Below are 22995 nucleotides of genomic sequence, written 5' to 3'. Positions count from 1 at the left end.
GTGTTCCGAAAAAGCTACATGCATCACGGATTCGACAAATATTCACTACAGACTTGTTAGCGTAAGGATAAACGAAATTTCATCCTCCATAAAACCATATTGACACTTTGAAGCATTTTCTCATATTTTGAATGTCTTTTCTCATGAGAGTTTTGAAAATGAGGCAGATTTGCAGAAACATTCTCGTGGAGCGAGTACTTCCCAATAGAAATATAATTTACATAGTTTCCCTCACAGTGACATTCCAATTTCCGAACACGCTACATGCATCATGGTTTCAACAGACTTTAACGAATGAGTTGTGAACATGTAAATTACAGAACTTTCATCCACCATACATGGCATATTTACACCTAGAAACATTAAATGTGAATTTGCAGCTTTTTCCTTATGTCAGTTTCGAAAATCAGGCCTTTATCTCAGGAAAAAATTTTGGAGCGAGTTCTAACCAGTAGATGTGTAATTTACATAGATTCCATCGCCAGGAATTTCTGTGATACGATCACGCTACATGCATAACGCTTTCTACAAATATTCACCACAGATTTGTTTGCAGGTGGATTACCGAACTTTCATCACAATACCATGAATATTGACACTTAGAAATATATTCTCAGATTTTGCAGCCTTTTCCAAAAGCCAGTTTCAAAAATGAAGCAGTTTTCGCAGAAAAATTCTCTTGGAGCGAGTTCTACCCAATAGAGAAGTAATTTACATTGTTTCAATCACCGTGAAATTCCACGTACCCTACTTGGTACACACATCACGGATTAGAAAAAGATTCTTTAATAAGTTGTGAAAATGTGGATTACCGAACTTTCTTCCAACATAAAGGCATATTTACAACTACAAATATTTACGCTCATTTTGCAGCTTTTTCCAAACTTCAGATTCGATAATCATGCAATTTTCGCAGAAAAATTCTATTCTAGCTAGTTCTACCCAATAGAATTGTAATTTACATCGTTTCATTACCGTGAAATTCCATTTTCCAAAAGCGCTACATGAATCACGGTTTGAAAAATAATCACTTGACTGCTATTAACATGTGGATTACTGGACTTTCATTCACCATTCAAGGCATATTGACACTTAGAAGCATTTTCTCAGATTTCACAGGGTTCTCCTAATGGCAGTTTTGAAAATGAGGCACATTTCGCAGAAAATTTCTCTTCAAGCGAGTTCTACCCAATAGACATGTAACTTACATTGTTTCATTCACTATGACATTCCGTTTTCCGAACACGTTACATGCATCACGAATTCAACAAACATTATATAATGAGTGTGAGCATGTGGATTACCGAACTTTCATCCACCATACAAGGCATATTTAAACCTAGAAGTTGTTATTCTGATTTCGCAGGTTTTTCCTAACATCCAGTTTTGAAAATCATGAAATTTTCGCAGAAAAATTCAATTCAAGCGAGTTCTATCCAGTAGAGTTGTTATTTTCCGAGTTTCACTCGCCGATACATTCCGTGTTCCGAAAACGTTACATTCATCACGGCTTCGACAAACATGATTTAATGACCGTGAGCATGTGGATTACAGATTTTTCAACCACAATGCAAGGCATATTTACACCTAGAAACATTTACTTAGATTTCGCAGCTTTATCCTAACGTCAGATATGGAAATCAGGGAGTTTTCGCAGATAAATTCTCTTGGTGCATGATCTATCCCATAGAAATATCATTTTGTAAATACCGTCACCATAACATTCCGTGTTCTGAAAACGGTACATGCACCACGTATTCAACAAAAATTCACTGCTGAGTTGTTAGCTAGCGGATTATAAAACTTTAATAAACCATTGAAGATATATTGTCACCTTAAAGCATTTACTAAGATTTTGCAGCATTTTCATAACTCCAGTTTCAAAGCTGAGGCTGATTTTTCAGAAAAATGCTCCTGGATTGGGTTCTAACCTATAGATATGTAATTTACATAGTTTCCCTCAACGTGACATTCCGTGTTCCAAACACACTACATACATCATGTGTTTGAGAATCATTTTTAATGACTTGTGTACATGTGTATTACAGAACTTTCATCCACCATACAAGGCATATTTACACCTAGAAATATTTACTCTTAGTTCGCAGCATTTTCCTAAGAGCAGTTTCGAAAATCACGCAGTTTTCAAAGGAAAAAAATGTTGGAGAGTGTTCTACCCAATAGATATGTAAATTACATAAATTCCACCACTGTGAAATTACGTGTCTTGAACACACTACATGCATAAACTATTCGAGAAAATTACACTACATGGTTGTTTGCATGTGGATTACAGGATTTTCATCACAATAAAAAGCATATTCATGCCTAGAAGCATTTTCTCTGATTTCACAGAGCTTTCCAAACGCCAGTTTCGAAAATGAGGCAGATTTCACGGCAAAAAACCTCTTGGAGCTGGTTCTAACCAATAGACATGTAATTTACATGGATTCGCTCACCGTGAAATTCCGTGTTCTGAACACGCTACATGCATCTCGGATTCGACAAATATTCACTACAGAGTTGTTAACAAGTGGATTTCAGCACTTTCATCCACCATACAAGGCTTACTGAAACTTTGAAGGATTTTCTCAGATTTCACAGGTTAGTTTTAACCCCAGTTTTGAAAATGAGGCAGATTTGGCAGAAAAATGCTCTTGGAGCGAGTTGTACCCAAAAGATATGTAATTTACATAGTTTCACTCACCGTGACATTCCGTGTTCCAAACACACTACATTCATCATGGTTTTGAGAAACATTTTTAATGAGTTGTGTACATGTGTATTACAGAACTTTCATCCACCTTACAAAGTATATTTATACATAGAAGGTTTTATTCTGATTTAGTAGATTTCCCCTAATGTCAGTTTTTAAAATCATGCATTTTCTGCAGAAAAATCCTCTTTTAGCGTGTTCTACCCAATAGACATGCAATTTACATAGAACCCGTCATCGTGAAATTCCGTGTTCCGAAAAAGCTACATGCATCACGGATTCGACAAATATTCACTACAGACTTGTTAGCGTAAGGATAAACGAAATTTCATCCTCCATAAAACCATATTGACACTTTGAAGCATTTTCTCATATTTTGAATGTCTTTTCTCATGAGAGTTTTGAAAATGAGGCAGATTTGCAGAAACATTCTCGTGGAGCGAGTACTTCCCAATAGAAATATAATTTACATAGTTTCCCTCACAGTGACATTCCAATTTCCGAACACGCTACATGCATCATGGTTTCAACAGACTTTAACGAATGAGTTGTGAACATGTAAATTACAGAACTTTCATCCACCATACATGGCATATTTACACCTAGAAACATTAAATGTGAATTTGCAGCTTTTTCCTTATGTCAGTTTCGAAAATCAGGCCTTTATCTCAGGAAAAAATTTTGGAGCGAGTTCTAACCAGTAGATGTGTAATTTACATAGATTCCATCGCCAGGAATTTCTGTGATACGATCACGCTACATGCATAACGCTTTCTACAAATATTCACCACAGATTTGTTTGCAGGTGGATTACCGAACTTTCATCACAATACCATGAATATTGACACTTAGAAATATATTCTCAGATTTTGCAGCCTTTTCCAAAAGCCAGTTTCAAAAATGAAGCAGTTTTCGCAGAAAAATTCTCTTGGAGCGAGTTCTACCCAATAGAGAAGTAATTTACATTGTTTCAATCACCGTGAAATTCCACGTACCCTACTTGGTACACACATCACGGATTAGAAAAAGATTCTTTAATAAGTTGTGAAAATGTGGATTACCGAACTTTCTTCCAACATAAAGGCATATTTACAACTACAAATATTTACGCTCATTTTGCAGCTTTTTCCAAACTTCAGATTCGATAATCATGCAATTTTCGCAGAAAAATTCTATTCTAGCTAGTTCTACCCAATAGAATTGTAATTTACATCGTTTCATTACCGTGAAATTCCATTTTCCAAAAGCGCTACATGAATCACGGTTTGAAAAATAATCACTTGACTGCTATTAACATGTGGATTACTGGACTTTCATTCACCATTCAAGGCATATTGACACTTAGAAGCATTTTCTCAGATTTCACAGGGTTCTCCTAATGGCAGTTTTGAAAATGAGGCACATTTCGCAGAAAATTTCTCTTCAAGCGAGTTCTACCCAATAGACATGTAACTTACATTGTTTCATTCACTATGACATTCCGTTTTCCGAACACGTTACATGCATCACGAATTCAACAAACATTATATAATGAGTGTGAGCATGTGGATTACCGAACTTTCATCCACCATACAAGGCATATTTAAACCTAGAAGTTGTTATTCTGATTTCGCAGGTTTTTCCTAACATCCAGTTTTGAAAATCATGAAATTTTCGCAGAAAAATTCAATTCAAGCGAGTTCTATCCAGTAGAGTTGTTATTTTCCGAGTTTCACTCGCCGATACATTCCGTGTTCCGAAAACGTTACATTCATCACGGCTTCGACAAACATGATTTAATGACCGTGAGCATGTGGATTACAGATTTTTCAACCACAATGCAAGGCATATTTACACCTAGAAACATTTACTTAGATTTCGCAGCTTTATCCTAACGTCAGATATGGAAATCAGGGAGTTTTCGCAGATAAATTCTCTTGGTGCATGATCTATCCCATAGAAATATCATTTTGTAAATACCGTCACCATAACATTCCGTGTTCTGAAAACGGTACATGCACCACGTATTCAACAAAAATTCACTGCTGAGTTGTTAGCTAGCGGATTATAAAACTTTAATAAACCATTGAAGATATATTGTCACCTTAAAGCATTTACTAAGATTTTGCAGCATTTTCATAACTCCAGTTTCAAAGCTGAGGCTGATTTTTCAGAAAAATGCTCCTGGATTGGGTTCTAACCTATAGATATGTAATTTACATAGTTTCCCTCAACGTGACATTCCGTGTTCCAAACACACTACATACATCATGTGTTTGAGAATCATTTTTAATGACTTGTGTACATGTGTATTACAGAACTTTCATCCACCATACAAGGCATATTTACACCTAGAAATATTTACTCTTAGTTCGCAGCATTTTCCTAAGAGCAGTTTCGAAAATCACGCAGTTTTCAAAGGAAAAAAATGTTGGAGAGTGTTCTACCCAATAGATATGTAAATTACATAAATTCCACCACTGTGAAATTACGTGTCTTGAACACACTACATGCATAAACTATTCGAGAAAATTACACTACATGGTTGTTTGCATGTGGATTACAGGATTTTCATCACAATAAAAAGCATATTCATGCCTAGAAGCATTTTCTCTGATTTCACAGAGCTTTCCAAACGCCAGTTTCGAAAATGAGGCAGATTTCACGGCAAAAAACCTCTTGGAGCTGGTTCTAACCAATAGACATGTAATTTACATGGATTCGCTCACCGTGAAATTCCGTGTTCTGAACACGCTACATGCATCTCGGATTCGACAAATATTCACTACAGAGTTGTTAACAAGTGGATTTCAGCACTTTCATCCACCATACAAGGCTTACTGAAACTTTGAAGGATTTTCTCAGATTTCACAGGTTAGTTTTAACCCCAGTTTTGAAAATGAGGCAGATTTGGCAGAAAAATGTTCTTGGAGCGAGTTGTACCCAAAAGATATGTAATTTACATAGTTTCACTCACCGTGACATTCCGTGTTCCAAACACACTACATTCATCATGGTTTTGAGAAACATTTTTAATGAGTTGTGTACATGTGTATTACAGAACTTTCATCCACCTTACAAAGTATATTTATACATAGAAGGTTTTATTCTGATTTAGTAGATTTCCCCTAATGTCAGTTTTTAAAATCATGCATTTTCTGCAGAAAAATCCTCTTTTAGCGTGTTCTACCCAATAGACATGCAATTTACATAGAACCCGTCATCGTGAAATTCCGTGTTCCGAAAAAGCTACATGCATCACGGATTCGACAAATATTCACTACAGACTTGTTAGCGTAAGGATAAACGAAATTTCATCCTCCATAAAACCATATTGACACTTTGAAGCATTTTCTCATATTTTGAATGTCTTTTCTCATGAGAGTTTTGAAAATGAGGCAGATTTGCAGAAACATTCTCGTGGAGCGAGTACTTCCCAATAGAAATATAATTTACATAGTTTCCCTCACAGTGACATTCCAATTTCCGAACACGCTACATGCATCATGGTTTCAACAGACTTTAACGAATGAGTTGTGAACATGTAAATTACAGAACTTTCATCCACCATACATGGCATATTTACACCTAGAAACATTAAATGTGAATTTGCAGCTTTTTCCTTATGTCAGTTTCGAAAATCAGGCCTTTATCTCAGGAAAAAATTTTGGAGCGAGTTCTAACCAGTAGATGTGTAATTTACATAGATTCCATCGCCAGGAATTTCTGTGATACGATCACGCTACATGCATAACGCTTTCTACAAATATTCACCACAGATTTGTTTGCAGGTGGATTACCGAACTTTCATCACAATACCATGAATATTGACACTTAGAAATATATTCTCAGATTTTGCAGCCTTTTCCAAAAGCCAGTTTCAAAAATGAAGCCGTTTTCGCAGAAAAATTCTCTTGGAGCGAGTTCTACCCAATAGAGAAGTAATTTACATTGTTTCAATCACCGTGAAATTCCACGTACCCTACTTGGTACACACATCACGGATTAGAAAAAGATTCTTTAATAAGTTGTGAAAATGTGGATTACCGAACTTTCTTCCAACATAAAGGCATATTTACAACTACAAATATTTACGCTCATTTTGCAGCTTTTTCCAAACTTCAGATTCGATAATCATGCAATTTTCGCAGAAAAATTCTATTCTAGCTAGTTCTACCCAATAGAATTGTAATTTACATCGTTTCATTACCGTGAAATTCCATTTTCCAAAAGCGCTACATGAATCACGGTTTGAAAAATAATCACTTGACTGCTATTAACATGTGGATTACTGGACTTTCATTCACCATTCAAGGCATATTGACACTTAGAAGCATTTTCTCAGATTTCACAGGGTTCTCCTAATGGCAGTTTTGAAAATGAGGCACATTTCGCAGAAAATTTCTCTTCAAGCGAGTTCTACCCAATAGACATGTAACTTACATTGTTTCATTCACTATGACATTCCGTTTTCCGAACACGTTACATGCATCACGAATTCAACAAACATTATATAATGAGTGTGAGCATGTGGATTACCGAACTTTCATCCACCATACAAGGCATATTTAAACCTAGAAGTTGTTATTCTGATTTCGCAGGTTTTTCCTAACATCCAGTTTTGAAAATCATGAAATTTTCGCAGAAAAATTCAATTCAAGCGAGTTCTAGCCAGTAGAGTTGTTATTTTCCGAGTTTCACTCGCCGATACATTCCGTGTTCCGAAAACGTTACATTCATCACGGCTTCGACAAACATGATTTAATGACCGTGAGCATGTGGATTACAGATTTTTCAACCACAATGCAAGGCATATTTACACCTAGAAACATTTACTTAGATTTCGCAGCTTTATCCTAACGTCAGATATGGAAATCAGGGAGTTTTCGCAGATAAATTCTCTTGGTGCATGATCTATCCCATAGAAATATCATTTTGTAAATACCGTCACCATAACATTCCGTGTTCTGAAAACGGTACATGCACCACGTATTCAACAAAAATTCACTGCTGAGTTGTTAGCTAGCGGATTATAAAACTTTAATAAACCATTGAAGATATATTGTCACCTTAAAGCATTTACTAAGATTTTGCAGCATTTTCATAACTCCAGTTTCAAAGCTGAGGCTGATTTTTCAGAAAAATGCTCCTGGATTGGGTTCTAACCTATAGATATGTAATTTACATAGTTTCCCTCAACGTGACATTCCGTGTTCCAAACACACTACATACATCATGTGTTTGAGAATCATTTTTAATGACTTGTGTACATGTGTATTACAGAACTTTCATCCACCATACAAGGCATATTTACACCTAGAAATATTTACTCTTAGTTCGCAGCATTTTCCTAAGAGCAGTTTCGAAAATCACGCAGTTTTCAAAGGAAAAAAATGTTGGAGAGTGTTCTACCCAATAGATATGTAAATTACATAAATTCCACCACTGTGAAATTACGTGTCTTGAACACACTACATGCATAAACTATTCGAGAAAATTACACTACATGGTTGTTTGCATGTGGATTACAGGATTTTCATCACAATAAAAAGCATATTCATGCCTAGAAGCATTTTCTCTGATTTCACAGAGCTTTCCAAACGCCAGTTTCGAAAATGAGGCAGATTTCACGGCAAAAAACCTCTTGGAGCTGGTTCTAACCAATAGACATGTAATTTACATGGATTCGCTCACCGTGAAATTCCGTGTTCTGAACACGCTACATGCATCTCGGATTCGACAAATATTCACTACAGAGTTGTTAACAAGTGGATTTCAGCACTTTCATCCACCATACAAGGCTTACTGAAACTTTGAAGGATTTTCTCAGATTTCACAGGTTAGTTTTAACCCCAGTTTTGAAAATGAGGCAGATTTGGCAGAAAAATGCTCTTGGAGCGAGTTGTACCCAAAAGATATGTAATTTACATAGTTTCACTCACCGTGACATTCCGTGTTCCAAACACACTACATTCATCATGGTTTTGAGAAACATTTTTAATGAGTTGTGTACATGTGTATTACAGAACTTTCATCCACCTTACAAAGTATATTTATACATAGAAGGTTTTATTCTGATTTAGTAGATTTCCCCTAATGTCAGTTTTTAAAATCATGCATTTTCTGCAGAAAAATCCTCTTTTAGCGTGTTCTACCCAATAGACATGCAATTTACATAGAACCCGTCATCGTGAAATTCCGTGTTCCGAAAAAGCTACATGCATCACGGATTCGACAAATATTCACTACAGACTTGTTAGCGTAAGGATAAACGAAATTTCATCCTCCATAAAACCATATTGACACTTTGAAGCATTTTCTCATATTTTGAATGTCTTTTCTCATGAGAGTTTTGAAAATGAGGCAGATTTGCAGAAACATTCTCGTGGAGCGAGTACTTCCCAATAGAAATATAATTTACATAGTTTCCCTCACAGTGACATTCCAATTTCCGAACACGCTACATGCATCATGGTTTCAACAGACTTTAACGAATGAGTTGTGAACATGTAAATTACAGAACTTTCATCCACCATACATGTCATATTTACACCTAGAAACATTAAATGTGAATTTGCAGCTTTTTCCTTATGTCAGTTTCGAAAATCAGGCCTTTTTCTCAGGAAAAAATTTTGGAGCGAGTTCTAACCAGTAGATGTGTAATTTACATAGATTCCATCGCCAGGAATTTCTGTGATACGATCACGCTACATGCATAACGCTTTCTACAAATATTCACCACAGATTTGTTTGCAGGTGGATTACCGAACTTTCATCACAATACCATGAATATTGACACTTAGAAATATATTCTCAGATTTTGCAGCCTTTTCCAAAAGCCAGTTTCAAAAATGAAGCCGTTTTCGCAGAAAAATTCTCTTGGAGCGAGTTCTACCCAATAGAGAAGTAATTTACATTGTTTCAATCACCGTGAAATTCCACGTACCCTACTTGGTACACACATCACGGATTAGAAAAAGATTCTTTAATAAGTTGTGAAAATGTGGATTACCGAACTTTCTTCCAACATAAAGGCATATTTACAACTACAAATATTTACGCTCATTTTGCAGCTTTTTCCAAACTTCAGATTCGATAATCATGCAATTTTCGCAGAAAAATTCTATTCTAGCTAGTTCTACCCAATAGAATTGTAATTTACATCGTTTCATTACCGTGAAATTCCATTTTCCAAAAGCGCTACATGAATCACGGTTTGAAAAATAATCACTTGACTGCTATTAACATGTGGATTACTGGACTTTCATTCACCATTCAAGGCATATTGACACTTAGAAGCATTTTCTCAGATTTCACAGGGTTCTCCTAATGGCAGTTTTGAAAATGAGGCACATTTCGCAGAAAATTTCTCTTCAAGCGAGTTCTACCCAATAGACATGTAACTTACATTGTTTCATTCACTATGACATTCCGTTTTCCGAACACGTTACATGCATCACGAATTCAACAAACATTATATAATGAGTGTGAGCATGTGGATTACCGAACTTTCATCCACCATACAAGGCATATTTAAACCTAGAAGTTGTTATTCTGATTTCGCAGGTTTTTCCTAACATCCAGTTTTGAAAATCATGAAATTTTCGCAGAAAAATTCAATTCAAGCGAGTTCTATCCAGTAGAGTTGTTATTTTCCGAGTTTCACTCGCCGATACATTCCGTGTTCCGAAAACGTTACATTCATCACGGCTTCGACAAACATGATTTAATGACCGTGAGCATGTGGATTACAGATTTTTCAACCACAATGCAAGGCATATTTACACCTAGAAACATTTACTTAGATTTCGCAGCTTTATCCTAACGTCAGATATGGAAATCAGGGAGTTTTCGCAGATAAATTCTCTTGGTGCATGATCTATCCCATAGAAATATCATTTTGTAAATACCGTCACCATAACATTCCGTGTTCTGAAAACGGTACATGCACCACGTATTCAACAAAAATTCACTGCTGAGTTGTTAGCTAGCGGATTATAAAACTTTAATAAACCATTGAAGATATATTGTCACCTTAAAGCATTTACTAAGATTTTGCAGCATTTTCATAACTCCAGTTTCAAAGCTGAGGCTGATTTTTCAGAAAAATGCTCCTGGATTGGGTTCTAACCTATAGATATGTAATTTACATAGTTTCCCTCAACGTGACATTCCGTGTTCCAAACACACTACATACATCATGTGTTTGAGAATCATTTTTAATGACTTGTGTACATGTGTATTACAGAACTTTCATCCACCATACAAGGCATATTTACACCTAGAAATATTTACTCTTAGTTCGCAGCATTTTCCTAAGAGCAGTTTCGAAAATCACGCAGTTTTCAAAGGAAAAAAATGTTGGAGAGTGTTCTACCCAATAGATATGTAAATTACATAAATTCCACCACTGTGAAATTACGTGTCTTGAACACACTACATGCATAAACTATTCGAGAAAATTACACTACATGGTTGTTTGCATGTGGATTACAGGATTTTCATCACAATAAAAAGCATATTCATGCCTAGAAGCATTTTCTCTGATTTCACAGAGCTTTCCAAACGCCAGTTTCGAAAATGAGGCAGATTTCACGGCAAAAAACCTCTTGGAGCTGGTTCTAACCAATAGACATGTAATTTACATGGATTCGCTCACCGTGAAATTCCGTGTTCTGAACACGCTACATGCATCTCGGATTCGACAAATATTCACTACAGAGTTGTTAACAAGTGGATTTCAGCACTTTCATCCACCATACAAGGCTTACTGAAACTTTGAAGGATTTTCTCAGATTTCACAGGTTAGTTTTAACCCCAGTTTTGAAAATGAGGCAGATTTGGCAGAAAAATGCTCTTGGAGCGAGTTGTACCCAAAAGATATGTAATTTACATAGTTTCACTCACCGTGACATTCCGTGTTCCAAACACACTACATTCATCATGGTTTTGAGAAACATTTTTAATGAGTTGTGTACATGTGTATTACAGAACTTTCATCCACCTTACAAAGTATATTTATACATAGAAGGTTTTATTCTGATTTAGTAGATTTCCCCTAATGTCAGTTTTTAAAATCATGCATTTTCTGCAGAAAAATCCTCTTTTAGCGTGTTCTACCCAATAGACATGCAATTTACATAGAACCCGTCATCGTGAAATTCCGTGTTCCGAAAAAGCTACATGCATCACGGATTCGACAAATATTCACTACAGACTTGTTAGCGTAAGGATAAACGAAATTTCATCCTCCATAAAACCATATTGACACTTTGAAGCATTTTCTCATATTTTGAATGTCTTTTCTCATGAGAGTTTTGAAAATGAGGCAGATTTGCAGAAACATTCTCGTGGAGCGAGTACTTCCCAATAGAAATATAATTTACATAGTTTCCCTCACAGTGACATTCCAATTTCCGAACACGCTACATGCATCATGGTTTCAACAGACTTTAACGAATGAGTTGTGAACATGTAAATTACAGAACTTTCATCCACCATACATGTCATATTTACACCTAGAAACATTAAATGTGAATTTGCAGCTTTTTCCTTATGTCAGTTTCGAAAATCAGGCCTTTTTCTCAGGAAAAAATTTTGGAGCGAGTTCTAACCAGTAGATGTGTAATTTACATAGATTCCATCGCCAGGAATTTCTGTGATACGATCACGCTACATGCATAACGCTTTCTACAAATATTCACCACAGATTTGTTTGCAGGTGGATTACCGAACTTTCATCACAATACCATGAATATTGACACTTAGAAATATATTCTCAGATTTTGCAGCCTTTTCCAAAAGCCAGTTTCAAAAATGAAGCAGTTTTCGCAGAAAAATTCTCTTGGAGCGAGTTCTACCCAATAGAGAAGTAATTTACATTGTTTCAATCACCGTGAAATTCCACGTACCCTACTTGGTACACACATCACGGATTAGAAAAAGATTCTTTAATAAGTTGTGAAAATGTGGATTACCGAACTTTCTTCCAACATAAAGGCATATTTACAACTACAAATATTTACGCTCATTTTGCAGCTTTTTCCAAACTTCAGATTCGATAATCATGCAATTTTCGCAGAAAAATTCTATTCTAGCTAGTTCTACCCAATAGAATTGTAATTTACATCGTTTCATTACCGTGAAATTCCATTTTCCAAAAGCGCTACATGAATCACGGTTTGAAAAATAATCACTTGACTGCTATTAACATGTGGATTACTGGACTTTCATTCACCATTCAAGGCATATTGACACTTAGAAGCATTTTCTCAGATTTCACAGGGTTCTCCTAATGGCAGTTTTGAAAATGAGGCACATTTCGCAGAAAATTTCTCTTCAAGCGAGTTCTACCCAATAGACATGTAACTTACATTGTTTCATTCACTATGACATTCCGTTTTCCGAACACGTTACATGCATCACGAATTCAACAAACATTATATAATGAGTGTGAGCATGTGGATTACCGAACTTTCATCCACCATACAAGGCATATTTAAACCTAGAAGTTGTTATTCTGATTTCGCAGGTTTTTCCTAACATCCAGTTTTGAAAATCATGAAATTTTCGCAGAAAAATTCAATTCAAGCGAGTTCTATCCAGTAGAGTTGTTATTTTCCGAGTTTCACTCGCCGATACATTCCGTGTTCCGAAAACGTTACATTCATCACGGCTTCGACAAACATGATTTAATGACCGTGAGCATGTGGATTACAGATTTTTCAACCACAATGCAAGGCATATTTACACCTAGAAACATTTACTTAGATTTCGCAGCTTTATCCTAACGTCAGATATGGAAATCAGGGAGTTTTCGCAGATAAATTCTCTTGGTGCATGATCTATCCCATAGAAATATCATTTTGTAAATACCGTCACCATAACATTCCGTGTTCTGAAAACGGTACATGCACCACGTATTCAACAAAAATTCACTGCTGAGTTGTTAGCTAGCGGATTATAAAACTTTAATAAACCATTGAAGATATATTGTCACCTTAAAGCATTTACTAAGATTTTGCAGCATTTTCATAACTCCAGTTTCAAAGCTGAGGCTGATTTTTCAGAAAAATGCTCCTGGATTGGGTTCTAACCTATAGATATGTAATTTACATAGTTTCCCTCAACGTGACATTCCGTGTTCCAAACACACTACATACATCATGTGTTTGAGAATCATTTTTAATGACTTGTGTACATGTGTATTACAGAACTTTCATCCACCATACAAGGCATATTTACACCTAGAAATATTTACTCTTAGTTCGCAGCATTTTCCTAAGAGCAGTTTCGAAAATCACGCAGTTTTCAAAGGAAAAAAATGTTGGAGAGTGTTCTACCCAATAGATATGTAAATTACATAAATTCCACCACTGTGAAATTACGTGTCTTGAACACACTACATGCATAAACTATTCGAGAAAATTACACTACATGGTTGTTTGCATGTGGATTACAGGATTTTCATCACAATAAAAAGCATATTCATGCCTAGAAGCATTTTCTCTGATTTCACAGAGCTTTCCAAACGCCAGTTTCGAAAATGAGGCAGATTTCACGGCAAAAAACCTCTTGGAGCTGGTTCTAACCAATAGACATGTAATTTACATGGATTCGCTCACCGTGAAATTCCGTGTTCTGAACACGCTACATGCATCTCGGATTCGACAAATATTCACTACAGAGTTGTTAACAAGTGGATTTCAGCACTTTCATCCACCATACAAGGCTTACTGAAACTTTGAAGGATTTTCTCAGATTTCACAGGTTAGTTTTAACCCCAGTTTTGAAAATGAGGCAGATTTGGCAGAAAAATGCTCTTGGAGCGAGTTGTACCCAAAAGATATGTAATTTACATAGTTTCACTCACCGTGACATTCCGTGTTCCAAACACACTACATTCATCATGGTTTTGAGAAACATTTTTAATGAGTTGTGTACATGTGTATTACAGAACTTTCATCCACCTTACAAAGTATATTTATACATAGAAGGTTTTATTCTGATTTAGTAGATTTCCCCTAATGTCAGTTTTTAAAATCATGCATTTTCTGCAGAAAAATCCTCTTTTAGCGTGTTCTACCCAATAGACATGCAATTTACATAGAACCCGTCATCGTGAAATTCCGTGTTCCGAAAAAGCTACATGCATCACGGATTCGACAAATATTCACTACAGACTTGTTAGCGTAAGGATAAACGAAATTTCATCCTCCATAAAACCATATTGACACTTTGAAGCATTTTCTCATATTTTGAATGTCTTTTCTCATGAGAGTTTTGAAAATGAGGCAGATTTGCAGAAACATTCTCGTGGAGCGAGTACTTCCCAATAGAAATATAATTTACATAGTTTCCCTCACAGTGACATTCCAATTTCCGAACACGCTACATGCATCATGGTTTCAACAGACTTTAACGAATGAGTTGTGAACATGTAAATTACAGAACTTTCATCCACCATACATGGCATATTTACACCTAGAAACATTAAATGTGAATTTGCAGCTTTTTCCTTATGTCAGTTTCGAAAATCAGGCCTTTATCTCAGGAAAAAATTTTGGAGCGAGTTCTAACCAGTAGATGTGTAATTTACATAGATTCCATCGCCAGGAATTTCTGTGATACGATCACGCTACATGCATAACGCTTTCTACAAATATTCACCACAGATTTGTTTGCAGGTGGATTACCGAACTTTCATCACAATACCATGAATATTGACACTTAGAAATATATTCTCAGATTTTGCAGCCTTTTCCAAAAGCCAGTTTCAAAAATGAAGCAGTTTTCGCAGAAAAATTCTCTTGGAGCGAGTTCTACCCAATAGAGAAGTAATTTACATTGTTTCAATCACCGTGAAATTCCACGTACCCTACTTGGTACACACATCACGGATTAGAAAAAGATTCTTTAATAAGTTGTGAAAATGTGGATTACCGAACTTTCTTCCAACATAAAGGCATATTTACAACTACAAATATTTACGCTCATTTTGCAGCTTTTTCCAAACTTCAGATTCGATAATCATGCAATTTTCGCAGAAAAATTCTATTCTAGCTAGTTCTACCCAATAGAATTGTAATTTACATCGTTTCATTACCGTGAAATTCCATTTTCCAAAAGCGCTACATGAATCACGGTTTGAAAAATAATCACTTGACTGCTATTAACATGTGGATTACTGGACTTTCATTCACCATTCAAGGCATATTGACACTTAGAAGCATTTTCTCAGATTTCACAGGGTTCTCCTAATGGCAGTTTTGAAAATGAGGCACATTTCGCAGAAAATTTCTCTTCAAGCGAGTTCTACCCAATAGACATGTAACTTACATTGTTTCATTCACTATGACATTCCGTTTTCCGAACACGTTACATGCATCACGAATTCAACAAACATTATATAATGAGTGTGAGCATGTGGATTACCGAACTTTCATCCACCATACAAGGCATATTTAAACCTAGAAGTTGTTATTCTGATTTCGCAGGTTTTTCCTAACATCCAGTTTTGAAAATCATGAAATTTTCGCAGAAAAATTCAATTCAAGCGAGTTCTATCCAGTAGAGTTGTTATTTTCCGAGTTTCACTCGCCGATACATTCCGTGTTCCGAAAACGTTACATTCATCACGGCTTCGACAAACATGATTTAATGACCGTGAGCATGTGGATTACAGATTTTTCAACCACAATGCAAGGCATATTTACACCTAGAAACATTTACTTAGATTTCGCAGCTTTATCCTAACGTCAGATATGGAAATCAGGGAGTTTTCGCAGATAAATTCTCTTGGTGCATGATCTATCCCATAGAAATATCATTTTGTAAATACCGTCACCATAACATTCCGTGTTCTGAAAACGGTACATGCACCACGTATTCAACAAAAATTCACTGCTGAGTTGTTAGCTAGCGGATTATAAAACTTTAATAAACCATTGAAGATATATTGTCACCTTAAAGCATTTACTAAGATTTTGCAGCATTTTCATAACTCCAGTTTCAAAGCTGAGGCTGATTTTTCAGAAAAATGCTCCTGGATTGGGTTCTAACCTATAGATATGTAATTTACATAGTTTCCCTCAACGTGACATTCCGTGTTCCAAACACACTACATACATCATGTGTTTGAGAATCATTTTTAATGACTTGTGTACATGTGTATTACAGAACTTTCATCCACCATACAAGGCATATTTACACCTAGAAATATTTACTCTTAGTTCGCAGCATTTTCCTAAGAGCAGTTTCGAAAATCACGCAGTTTTCAAAGGAAAAAAATGTTGGAGAGTGTTCTACCCAATAGATATGTAAATTACATAAATTCCACCACTGTGAAATTACGTGTCTTGAACACACTACATGCATAAACTATTCGAGAAAATTACACTACATGGTTGTTTGCATGTGGATTACAGGATTTTCATCACAATAAAAAGCATATTCATGCCTAGAAGCATTTTCTCTGATTTCACAGAGCTTTCCAAACGCCAGTTTCGAAAATGAGGCAGATTTCACGGCAAAAAACCTCTTGGAGCTGGTTCTAACCAATAGACATGTAATTTACATGGATTCGCTCACCGTGAAATTCCGTGTTCTGAACACGCTACATGCATCTCGGATTCGACAAATATTCACTACAGAGTTGTTAACAAGTGGATTTCAGCACTTTCATCCACCATACAAGGCTTACTGAAACTTTGAAGGATTTTCTCAGATTTCACAGGTTAGTTTTAACCCCAGTTTTGAAAATGAGGCAGATTTGGCAGAAAAATGCTCTTGGAGCGAGTTGTACCCAAAAGATATGTAATTTACATAGTTTCACTCACCGTGACATTCCGTGTTCCAAACACACTACATTCATCATGGTTTTGAGAAACATTTTTAATGAGTTGTGTACATGTGTATTACAGAACTTTCATCCACCTTACAAAGTATATTTATACATAGAAGGTTTTATTCTGATTTAGTAGATTTCCCCTAATGTCAGTTTTTAAAATCATGCATTTTCTGCAGAAAAATCCTCTTTTAGCGTGTTCTACCCAATAGACATGCAATTTACATAGAACCCGTCATCGTGAAATTCCGTGTTCCGAAAAAGCTACATGCATCACGGATTCGACAAATATTCACTACAGACTTGTTAGCGTAAGGATAAACGAAATTTCATCCTCCATAAAACCATATTGACACTTTGAAGCATTTTCTCATATTTTGAATGTCTTTTCTCATGAGAGTTTTGAAAATGAGGCAGATTTGCAGAAACATTCTCGTGGAGCGAGTACTTCCCAATAGAAATATAATTTACATAGTTTCCCTCACAGTGACATTCCAATTTCCGAACACGCTACATGCATCATGGTTTCAACAGACTTTAACGAATGAGTTGTGAACATGTAAATTACAGAACTTTCATCCACCATACATGGCATATTTACACCTAGAAACATTAAATGTGAATTTGCAGCTTTTTCCTTATGTCAGTTTCGAAAATCAGGCCTTTATCTCAGGAAAAAATTTTGGAGCGAGTTCTAACCAGTAGATGTGTAATTTACATAGATTCCATCGCCAGGAATTTCTGTGATACGATCACGCTACATGCATAACGCTTTCTACAAATATTCACCACAGATTTGTTTGCAGGTGGATTACCGAACTTTCATCACAATACCATGAATATTGACACTTAGAAATATATTCTCAGATTTTGCAGCCTTTTCCAAAAGCCAGTTTCAAAAATGAAGCAGTTTTCGCAGAAAAATTCTCTTGGAGCGAGTTCTACCCAATAGAGAAGTAATTTACATTGTTTCAATCACCGTGAAATTCCACGTACCCTACTTGGTACACACATCACGGATTAGAAAAAGATTCTTTAATAAGTTGTGAAAATGTGGATTACCGAACTTTCTTCCAACATAAAGGCATATTTACAACTACAAATATTTACGCTCATTTTGCAGCTTTTTCCAAACTTCAGATTCGATAATCATGCAATTTTCGCAGAAAAATTCTATTCTAGCTAGTTCTACCCAATAGAATTGTAATTTACATCGTTTCATTACCGTGAAATTCCATTTTCCAAAAGCGCTACATGAATCACGGTTTGAAAAATAATCACTTGACTGCTATTAACATGTGGATTACTGGACTTTCATTCACCATTCAAGGCATATTGACACTTAGAAGCATTTTCTCAGATTTCACAGGGTTCTCCTAATGGCAGTTTTGAAAATGAGGCACATTTCGCAGAAAATTTCTCTTCAAGCGAGTTCTACCCAATAGACATGTAACTTACATTGTTTCATTCACTATGACATTCCGTTTTCCGAACACGTTACATGCATCACGAATTCAACAAACATTATATAATGAGTGTGAGCATGTGGATTACCGAACTTTCATCCACCATACAAGGCATATTTAAACCTAGAAGTTGTTATTCTGATTTCGCAGGTTTTTCCTAACATCCAGTTTTGAAAATCATGAAATTTTCGCAGAAAAATTCAATTCAAGCGAGTTCTAGCCAGTAGAGTTGTTATTTTCCGAGTTTCACTCGCCGATACATTCCGTGTTCCGAAAACGTTACATTCATCACGGCTTCGACAAACATGATTTAATGACCGTGAGCATGTGGATTACAGATTTTTCAACCACAATGCAAGGCATATTTACACCTAGAAACATTTACTTAGATTTCGCAGCTTTATCCTAACGTCAGATATGGAAATCAGGGAGTTTTCGCAGATAAATTCTCTTGGTGCATGATCTATCCCATAGAAATATCATTTTGTAAATACCGTCACCATAACATTCCGTGTTCTGAAAACGGTACATGCACCACGTATTCAACAAAAATTCACTGCTGAGTTGTTAGCTAGCGGATTATAAAACTTTAATAAACCATTGAAGATATATTGTCACCTTAAAGCATTTACTAAGATTTTGCAGCATTTTCATAACTCCAGTTTCAAAGCTGAGGCTGATTTTTCAGAAAAATGCTCCTGGATTGGGTTCTAACCTATAGATATGTAATTTACATAGTTTCCCTCAACGTGACATTCCGTGTTCCAAACACACTACATACATCATGTGTTTGAGAATCATTTTTAATGACTTGTGTACATGTGTATTACAGAACTTTCATCCACCATACAAGGCATATTTACACCTAGAAATATTTACTCTTAGTTCGCAGCATTTTCCTAAGAGCAGTTTCGAAAATCACGCAGTTTTCAAAGGAAAAAAATGTTGGAGAGTGTTCTACCCAATAGATATGTAAATTACATAAATTCCACCACTGTGAAATTACGTGTCTTGAACACACTACATGCATAAACTATTCGAGAAAATTACACTACATGGTTGTTTGCATGTGGATTACAGGATTTTCATCACAATAAAAAGCATATTCATGCCTAGAAGCATTTTCTCTGATTTCACAGAGCTTTCCAAACGCCAGTTTCGAAAATGAGGCAGATTTCACGGCAAAAAACCTCTTGGAGCTGGTTCTAACCAATAGACATGTAATTTACATGGATTCGCTCACCGTGAAATTCCGTGTTCTGAACACGCTACATGCATCTCGGATTCGACAAATATTCACTACAGAGTTGTTAACAAGTGGATTTCAGCACTTTCATCCACCATACAAGGCTTACTGAAACTTTGAAGGATTTTCTCAGATTTCACAGGTTAGTTTTAACCCCAGTTTTGAAAATGAGGCAGATTTGGCAGAAAAATGCTCTTGGAGCGAGTTGTACCCAAAAGATATGTAATTTACATAGTTTCACTCACCGTGACATTCCGTGTTCCAAACACACTACATTCATCATGGTTTTGAGAAACATTTTTAATGAGTTGTGTACATGTGTATTACAGAACTTTCATCCACCTTACAAAGTATATTTATACATAGAAGGTTTTATTCTGATTTAGTAGATTTCCCCTAATGTCAGTTTTTAAAATCATGCATTTTCTGCAGAAAAATCCTCTTTTAGCGTGTTCTACCCAATAGACATGCAATTTACATAGAACCCGTCATCGTGAAATTCCGTGTTCCGAAAAAGCTACATGCATCACGGATTCGACAAATATTCACTACAGACTTGTTAGCGTAAGGATAAACGAAATTTCATCCTCCATAAAACCATATTGACACTTTGAAGCATTTTCTCATATTTTGAATGTCTTTTCTCATGAGAGTTTTGAAAATGAGGCAGATTTGCAGAAACATTCTCGTGGAGCGAGTACTTCCCAATAGAAATATAATTTACATAGTTTCCCTCACAGTGACATTCCAATTTCCGAACACGCTACATGCATCATGGTTTCAACAGACTTTAACGAATGAGTTGTGAACATGTAAATTACAGAACTTTCATCCACCATACATGGCATATTTACACCTAGAAACATTAAATGTGAATTTGCAGCTTTTTCCTTATGTCAGTTTCGAAAATCAGGCCTTTATCTCAGGAAAAAATTTTGGAGCGAGTTCTAACCAGTAGATGTGTAATTTACATAGATTCCATCGCCAGGAATTTCTGTGATACGATCACGCTACATGCATAACGCTTTCTACAAATATTCACCACAGATTTGTTTGCAGGTGGATTACCGAACTTTCATCACAATACCATGAATATTGACACTTAGAAATATATTCTCAGATTTTGCAGCCTTTTCCAAAAGCCAGTTTCAAAAATGAAGCAGTTTTCGCAGAAAAATTCTCTTGGAGCGAGTTCTACCCAATAGAGAAGTAATTTACATTGTTTCAATCACCGTGAAATTCCACGTACCCTACTTGGTACACACATCACGGATTAGAAAAAGATTCTTTAATAAGTTGTGAAAATGTGGATTACCGAACTTTCTTCCAACATAAAGGCATATTTACAACTACAAATATTTACGCTCATTTTGCAGCTTTTTCCAAACTTCAGATTCGATAATCATGCAATTTTCGCAGAAAAATTCTATTCTAGCTAGTTCTACCCAATAGAATTGTAATTTACATCGTTTCATTACCGTGAAATTCCATTTTCCAAAAGCGCTACATGAATCACGGTTTGAAAAATAATCACTTGACTGCTATTAACATGTGGATTACTGGACTTTCATTCACCATTCAAGGCATATTGACACTTAGAAGCATTTTCTCAGATTTCACAGGGTTCTCCTAATGGCAGTTTTGAAAATGAGGCACATTTCGCAGAAAATTTCTCTTCAAGCGAGTTCTACCCAATAGACATGTAACTTACATTGTTTCATTCACTATGACATTCCGTTTTCCGAACACGTTACATGCATCACGAATTCAACAAACATTATATAATGAGTGTGAGCATGTGGATTACCGAACTTTCATCCACCATACAAGGCATATTTAAACCTAGAAGTTGTTATTCTGATTTCGCAGGTTTTTCCTAACATCCAGTTTTGAAAATCATGAAATTTTCGCAGAAAAATTCAATTCAAGCGAGTTCTATCCAGTAGAGTTGTTATTTTCCGAGTTTCACTCGCCGATACATTCCGTGTTCCGAAAACGTTACATTCATCACGGCTTCGACAAACATGATTTAATGACCGTGAGCATGTGGATTACAGATTTTTCAACCACAATGCAAGGCATATTTACACCTAGAAACATTTACTTAGATTTCGCAGCTTTATCCTAACGTCAGATATGGAAATCAGGGAGTTTTCGCAGATAAATTCTCTTGGTGCATGATCTATCCCATAGAAATATCATTTTGTAAATACCGTCACCATAACATTCCGTGTTCTGAAAACGGTACATGCACCACGTATTCAACAAAAATTCACTGCTGAGTTGTTAGCTAGCGGATTATAAAACTTTAATAAACCATTGAAGATATATTGTCACCTTAAAGCATTTACTAAGATTTTGCAGCATTTTCATAACTCCAGTTTCAAAGCTGAGGCTGATTTTTCAGAAAAATGCTCCTGGATTGGGTTCTAACCTATAGATATGTAATTTACATAGTTTCCCTCAACGTGACATTCCGTGTTCCAAACACACTACATACATCATGTGTTTGAGAATCATTTTTAATGACTTGTGTACATGTGTATTACAGAACTTTCATCCACCATACAAGGCATATTTACACCTAGAAATATTTACTCTTAGTTCGCAGCATTTTCCTAAGAGCAGTTTCGAAAATCACGCAGTTTTCAAAGGAAAAAAATGTTGGAGAGTGTTCTACCCAATAGATATGTAAATTACATAAATTCCACCACTGTGAAATTACGTGTCTTGAACACACTAC

Source organism: Camelus bactrianus, unplaced genomic scaffold (genome assembly GCF_048773025.1).
Source record: "Camelus bactrianus isolate YW-2024 breed Bactrian camel unplaced genomic scaffold, ASM4877302v1 HiC_scaffold_40, whole genome shotgun sequence".
Classification (NCBI taxonomy): domain Eukaryota; kingdom Metazoa; phylum Chordata; class Mammalia; order Artiodactyla; family Camelidae; genus Camelus; species Camelus bactrianus.
The sequence above is the reverse complement of the archived record's forward strand: the minus strand, read 5'-3'. Positions refer to the sequence as shown.